The sequence below is a fragment of the Lipotes vexillifer genome, unplaced genomic scaffold (genome assembly GCF_000442215.2).
Source record: "Lipotes vexillifer unplaced genomic scaffold, Lipotes_vexillifer_v1.1 scaffold481, whole genome shotgun sequence".
In the NCBI taxonomy this organism is placed as follows: domain Eukaryota; kingdom Metazoa; phylum Chordata; class Mammalia; order Artiodactyla; family Lipotidae; genus Lipotes; species Lipotes vexillifer.
Genome location: NW_006789873.1, coordinates 3,135,655 through 3,143,706, shown reverse-complemented (window position 1 = coordinate 3,143,706; position 8,052 = coordinate 3,135,655).

Here is an 8,052-nt window from a genome sequence, read left to right as displayed (position 1 = left end):
CTTCTGGAACATAGAGTATAATTAATAGTCCAGGCATCCAGTCATTCATAAACATGGCACTAGGGGTACAGTGATGATCAGGGCAGACCCAGCTCACAGTCTAATGAGGAAGACAGACAAGGGGATAAACACGGGGTGACCAACGCTGTAATGGGATGCCTGGGGAGCCGAGGGAGCTCAGAGGAGTTCAGCTAACCCAGACTTGGGTGGGAGTGAGGGTGTGGGTCCAGGAAGGATCTATAAAGTTCATCTGTTCTTTCTGTTGGCCAAGAGTCATGTCAATTGGTCAGTGGCATGATGCTCTTTTCATTCATTTTTTGAACAAACATTTACAGAATGAGGTCCCTGTGCTAGGCACAATAAAATACAGAGATGACTCAGCCCTGGGTATTGCCCCTCTGAAGGCTGGCTCTTCTTTCCTTTAGGAAATGGGTAGCCGTGGTGCTTTTCAGTTTATTCAGAATTATAAACTCCATCAGCTTCAGGTAACAGGTAACGATAACTAAGTCTGAAAAATTCATTGGTTGGATTTCTGCCTGGTTAAAACATCTGTTGATTATTTGTTCTTTTTGCATCACAAAATGTGTTAGTTTGGGACTTCCCTGGTGGCACAGTGGTTAAGGATCCGCCTTCCAATGCAGGGGAGACGGGTTGGATCCCTGGTCCAGGAAGATCTCACATGCCGCGGAGCAACTAAGCCCGTGCGCCACAACTACTGAGCCTGCGCTCTAGAGCCTGCGAGCCACAACTACTGAGCCCACGCACCTAGAGCCCGTGCTCCACAACAAGAGAAGCCACAGCAATGAGAAGCCTGTGCACCACAACTAAAGAAAGCCCGTGTGCAGCAACGGAGACCGAACGCAACCCCCCCCCCCAAATGTGTTAGTTTGTGAGCAGGAAAGTGCACCTGAATTTCTGGAGCTTTCTGCATGGTAATAGGTTATGATATTAACTAATGAAGTCTTGAAGACTGACCTTCACCTTTTGAGGATGAAATCAAACTCAATGTCAGTGATATGAGCAGACATGTTAACACTGAGGTTTGTCTTTTTGGTTTTTGGCTTCCATTTTTAAATTCTAGTTTTATTCCATTTAGAGGCTTGGCATTTGGCACCATAGATTTGTTCTGCTTGGTTTTTTTTTTTTTTAACCATATATAAATGGAATCCTGCTACCTTTTCTTTTGGAACTCCAAAGCATTTCTCTTTTCAGTAAAAAAGACAATATTATCTCAAGGTACCAAGCTCTTCTGACCTAGAGATGGAATTGCTTCTATCATAATTTCAATAATTCTAGAAGTTACTGAGGTTAAGCCAGTTAGAGTGGACAGATCGCCATTGCGATTAAGTTTGGGGACACAAAATCCTCGTGAAAGGTTTGGGAAATTTTGAAAATGTGTCCCAATTGTCTTCCCCAAAGTCCCTTTTCTGTCATTAGCAAGCTGGATGCAAACTAACAGAAAATGAGAATGTCATGCTATCTTGGCCAGATATCATTTCAATGTATTTCACTTTCCAACTTCGCAAAGAATATATTCGGAGTATTTCCAATGAAATCCTCTGCTGTTGCCTTCACAATATGAGCAAATCATTACCAGAAAACTAGGTTTCTGTACCATCTAGTGGTGCATCCAAATATAGCTGACACGTAGATATTTTTTAAGTGAATTGTTCTTTAAAAGAATCTCTGTGGGCTCAGGTCATTGTGGATTGTTTCACAGAGAGATTCTAGGTGCAAGGAAATGGTCAGCTCCTTCATTCTGGTATTATTATTATGAGCTCTGTTGCTTGACTCCTTACCTTGTCAGGAGAACGATAGATTCGGGTCTGCAATTTAAAGAATCCAGGTCTGCATTGACTATAAGTCGGGGGACGGGGGGAGAAGGGCCAGCTTTAAGTGTGCATTGTTAGAGCATAATACACTGTTAGAGCATAACCTCTCTCTTTTTTCTTTCTGGGACAGCATTTAAAAGTTCCCAGACCTAAGAAATTTTTTTTTTAACTTCAAATGTGGTAGAAAGCACACAACATGAAATTTACCATCTTAACTGTTCCCAAGTGTACGGTTCAGTAGTGTTAAGTATATTCACAATATTGTGCAGCAGATCTCCAGAACTTTCCATCTTGCAAAACCGAAACTCTGTAACCGTTAAACAACAATTCCCCGATCCTCCTACCCCCTCTAACAGGTTTTATCAAGGGATCACTCATAGCCAATCCTTTATGGGTCAGTGTTTTTACTAAAAGGAATAATTGTCGCAAAAACTGCCCCCTCCCTTTCCCTGCCCACTACTTGGGAACAAAAGAATGATTCTGAAGTAGTGACATTTTATCTTTTGTTAACCCCAAATCTCAGAGCTGAGTTACTCTTTGCCACCATCGTTGCCCGTGAGGGCTGGGAGCAGAAGTTTTGAGACCTTGAAATGCAGGATTCTGTATTCTGTAAAAATAAAAAGTTAAAATTAATTATTTTTTGAATTGAAGGATTAAGTCAAGGGAATTTAAGGCTCACCAGGGAAAAGTTGCAAAGGGATCCCAATGGAGGAATAGAGAGCACACTTTCCTCTAAAAAAAGGAGAGAGCTGGTTTGGAATTCTGGCTCTGCAAAGTTTCAAGCTCTATGGCTGCTATGGACTGAATGTTTGTGTCCCCCAAAATTTATATTTTGACCTAACTCCCAAGGTGATGGTATTTGGAGGTGGAGCCTTTGAGAGGTAATTAAAGTCATGAGGGTGCCACCCTCATGAATGAGATTAATGCCCTTATAAAAGAGACCCCAGAAAACACCCTCTCTCCTTCCCTCACCTGAGGACACAGCAAGAAGATGGCTGTTCATGAACCAGGAAGCAGGCTTTCACCAGACAGAGTCTACCTGTGCCTTGATCTTGGACTTCCCAGCCTCCAGAACTATGAGAAATACATTTCTGTTGTTTAAGCCACCCAGTCTATGGTAATTTGTTATGATAGCTCACACAACCTCAGTTTCCTCATCTGCAAGGTGGGAATAACAACACCTATGTGTTGTGAAGATAAAATTAGGTAAGTTATATACTGTAACTAGCACATAGTAGGTGCTCATTAAACATTTGTTCCCTCCCTCCTTCCCAGTTTGGCAACATGTATACCTCTCCCTGAACCTCAGTTTTCTCATCTGTCAATTGAGACACTGTAAGGGTCAAAATGTGACAATGCATGTAAAAGTAACTTCATAACAGGCTACATGTTTTTAAAATTCATTTTTATTTCTACAGAGTTGTAACTAATTGAGACAGAAAATAATCACTGAATACAGGTAATTAATATTTCCCAAAGATTATTAACATTTTTCTGATAAGCAATGATTTGTCCTGGATCACTTAAATAGCTTATCCATCTGATGGCAGGGGCCTGGCCTTGGTAATCTCTTGAGGCTCTGTCTGCCTCTGGGAGTGTATGATTCTCTTGCAATCTTACTAAAAAAACAGGACTCGAAAATAGAATTGGTCTGGGTTACCAGAGAAGCTTTGAAAGAACAGGACATATTTTGCTGCTTCACAATTATCACCTCACTCAGAGATAACCACTGTTCATTTTTCTAAATTTTTTCTGCATAAGATATGTATTAAAAATTACTTTCCCATGAAAGCAACACACACTTGTAAAACATTCAAATAGCACAAAAAGGTATAACGTGAAAAATAAAATTTCCCTGATCAACACTACCACACACAAATGCACACACACAATCTCCCCAGTCCCACTCCCCAAAGGAAATTACCGTTAACAGATTGTCTGAGATTCTCCCAGGAATTACCTATGCATTTCCTATGCATATAAAAATGCACATATACTGTATACACATACTGTGTGTATACATATATACATACACATACACAAACATACCTGCAGGCATGCATATACATACACACACCCTGTGTTTCAGAGAGCCTTAGTCACATGGAATATCATGTGATAGGATGTGAATGGTACCCCCGGAACTGTGCAGCATTTTGCAAAGCAACAACTACACACACACACACACACACACACACACACACACACACACACACACACACACACACACACACACACACACACACACTGACATGTCCTTTTTCAAAAAACACAAAGAGGATAATAGTAAGCTGGCTATTTCGTAACTTGCCTTTCTCAACTAATGATATATCTTAGATGTCTTTCCTTACCAGTGTATATAAATCTACCTGATTCTTTGTACCTGGTCCATAGTGTTCAATTGTACAGATGTATTATCATTTATTTAGCCATTTTTTTTTTGACAGGAATTGGGATCACTCCTAGTTTTTTTGCTACTAGTAACCATACTGTAATAAACAATTAACCTATTTTAATTATCTATGTATATTTTACAATGAGCTTAAAGTATATGTGTGTGTGTGTGTGTGTGTGTGTGTGTGTGCAGTGCATGTGTATACTTCTTGTACTTAATAATATGCATTTTCATGCAAAATATACATCTATAGCATCATTTTTTTTCTTTTTTGGCCACACAGCGCAGCATGCAGGATCTTAGTTCTCTGACCAGGGATCAGACCCACACCCCCTGCAGTGGAAGCACTGAGTCTTATCCACTGGACTGCCAGGGAAGTCTCTATAGCATCATTTTAAGGGCTGTGTATTATGTTTTATTGGATGAATGGAACATAATTTGTTTAATGAATGCCCTACTGTTGGAGATTTATGCTGTTCCTGACTTTTCACTAGTATAAACAACGCAATGTTAAACATCTGTGTGCTTAAATTTTTGTGCATTTGTCAAATTATTTTCATTGGACGTACTCCTAGAGGTGAAGTTGCCAGGTCAAGGAGTACGCATATTTTTGAGTAGTCATTTAATTTAAAAGGAAAACTGCCAATTCTGTCACACAGATTTGCTAAACAGAGGTCCTCAGATATATAGCCTCAGGAAGAAACATTTATATCACGTAGGTCGGTGGTTTCCAAACCTGATGTAGTAGGCAAAATAATAGCCCCAATGATGGCCATGTCCTAGTCCCCAGAACCTGTGAATATGTTGTTATGTGGCAAAGGAAACTAAGGGTGCAGATGGAAGGTTGCTAATCATGGGGATTATTCTGATTATCTGGGGCCCAGTGTAATCACTAGGATCTTTAAAAATGGAAGAGGAAAGCAAAAGAAGAGAGTCAGAAGAAGATGGGACTATGAAAGAATGATCAAAGAGATGCAATATTGCTGGCTTTGAAGATGAAGGGAGGAGGCCATGGGCTGAGGAATGTGGGCAGCCTCTGGAAACTGCAAAGGGTAAGGAGACAGATCCTTCCCTACAGCCTCCAGAAGGAATGCAGCCTCGCAGACACCTTGATTTCAGCCCAGTGAAACCCATGTAGAAGGACTTCTGATCTCCAGAACTGTAAGAGAACCAATGAGTGTTGTCTTAAGCCACTAAATTTGTAGTAATTTGCTACAGCAGCAATAGGAAACGGGTACACTTGTTTACACCCAAAAGTAATGGTGGGGTGTGGGGCGGGGAGGAGATGGGGGAAGCTAGGAGAATGGGGGTGTCTCATCCCCAGAGACTCTGATTCAGTAAGTCTAGGGCAGAACTGAGGAGTATTTTTCACCGTGCTCCCCAGGTGATAAAACGCATCGAGTGGGGCTCTCGAGAGGCACTGATATAGACCACATGGCTCTGCAGAAGTAGCCATCTCCTGTTACGTAGACAGTCGTTTGCTGGCCTGGCGGATGGTCCAGGTAGCTGATTGAAGATGGAGCTGACCTGGGGCTCCAATCTGGCACCAACCTTAACTCCACGTCCACATGAGTGTCAATCAACCTCACTAATCTGACCCCAATCTACCTCTCCAGCTTGATTTTCAACTGCTTATCAATCCAAATGCTCCACTCCAGTCAGACTAGTCTAATCGTCATCTATTCAACGAGTCTTGAGATTTCTTTGTCTTTGCTCTTAAAATACTGCCCTATTGTCAGCTGGGTCGTCCAGAAAGCAGGCTCCGAAAAAGAGTTAAAGATGTGAGAGGTATATAGGGGCTTGGGGCAAAACATCTGCAAAAGATAAAAAGGGAAGGAAGCAGGGCTTCCCTGGTGGCGCAGTGGTTAAGAATCCTCCTGCCAATGCAGGGGACACGGGTTCCAGCCCTGGTCCTGGAAGATCCCACATGCCGTGGAGCAACCAAGCCCGTGCGCCACAACTACTGAGCCTGCACTCTAGAGCCTGCGTGCCGCAACTACTGAGCCTGCGTGCTGCAACTACTGAAGCCCGCGTACCTAGAGCCCATGCTCCACAACAAGAGAAGCCACCGCAATGAGAAGCCCGCACACCACAACGAAGAGTAGCCCTGCTCGCCACAACTAGAGAAAGCCTGTGCCTATGTACTTGAATGATACCTGGGCTAAAACAACAAAGACCCAACGAAGACCCAATGCAGCCTAAAATAAATAAATTTATTTTTTTTAAAAAAGGGAAGGAAGCAGAATTGAGGAAGAGACTCAGACTAGGATGCAGATCTGATAAAAGTCTCAGCCAGCTCAACAGGAACCCTGGAACAAATACTGCCCAATAGAGTCCCATGTTGGGCAGTAATGGCCAGGTCCTAACACTCCTGTCATGCTCAGTCATTGGCTGCCCATGAATAGCATGACTGAAGCAGATCCTAAGGTGCTGATAGGTGGAGGCACTCAGCGGACGGCACTTCTTGGGGCTGAATGGCAAGCCCATGGCTGCCAATTCTTCCGTTTTCCAGTTGGCCAGACCCTGTCCTTTCTTTGAGCCCTCCTATGGCAACTGTTGACAGGTCTTGTCATAACCACTGCATGTATTTCGAAATATAGGCTGTCTGAGCTGGAAATGTCCTTAGGGATCATCTCATTTTACATATTGAGAAACCGAGACCTGGGCGGGGTGGGGGGAGTGAGTCATTCAAGATGGCACAGCTAGCTGGTGGCAGAGCCAGGACTGGAACCGAAGTGTCCTAACGCTCAATTCCGGTTTGCAGTTAACATTAAGAAAAGGCTGATCATTTTGAAAGATGAGTGGAGGGTCAGTCTTCACCTAAAACGTGACTGTAACTGCTGTAAATCAATAGACTAAACTTGCTTCCAAGTATGCTGAATCATTAAAATGAAGGGAAAAAATAACCAAACTTCTCTTTGAGAAGATCTTTGAGGCTTAGTTTAATCTCAATTAAATTGATAATAGTGATAAAACTGTAATCCTTATGAAGCCCATTTCATTTCTATAATCACTAGTCTATAAAAAATTCAGTGACATACTATTTTAAAATTGTACTAATCTTATTAAAGGAATTCATACGGACCATTGCATTATTTTGAAAATACAGACGGTTTACAAAATGATTTTCAGTTATGTCAAGCTAGAGAAAGTTATGGAAAGGGCAGAAATTATTGTTTATGCCGGAGAAAGATGTGATGTAGATTACTTAGCTTTATCTCTGGAGAGGTGACTTTCTTTTCAGTGTTACACTGATACTGATTTTTAGAATGGAAACTGCTTCAAAACAAGTCTCAATTGGCTCTGCAAACATCATCCTTATTTGGATTTCTTGAAAGATAAGCCTTTACTACCAGAAAAAGGAAATTGTCACCTTTTGTTTTAGCCCAGGTATCATTCAAGTATGTAGGTTTCCAGCACATTTGGAAACAATTTCCATTCTTTCAGACTGTAAAGTTCAGGAATGAGTGTGTTTGGGTTGGGGGAGAGGTGGCAGCTGGTGAGTCAGTCAATCGGGCCACTTGTCAATTTCTGACACTTGTAGAGAAAAATGTGAATGAGGTTTATGGGCTGTAGCCCTATTGGGCCTGACTTGCCAGTTTCAAACTTTGATCGATCTGCTAATTCCACCCCCTCCCCAACTAGCATCTCACAAGATTATCAACTAGGAGTGTAGACGAAACCCCACAGATAACACACGGGGCTGGTTTGTGTGTGTGTGTAATTAGCAAGAGTAAAATGCCAAAGTGAGCCAAAGAAATGCTTTTCAAGTTACATTTTTGGAAGTGAGGTGTGAAGGTTAAAAAGGATGGATCTAGAAAGACA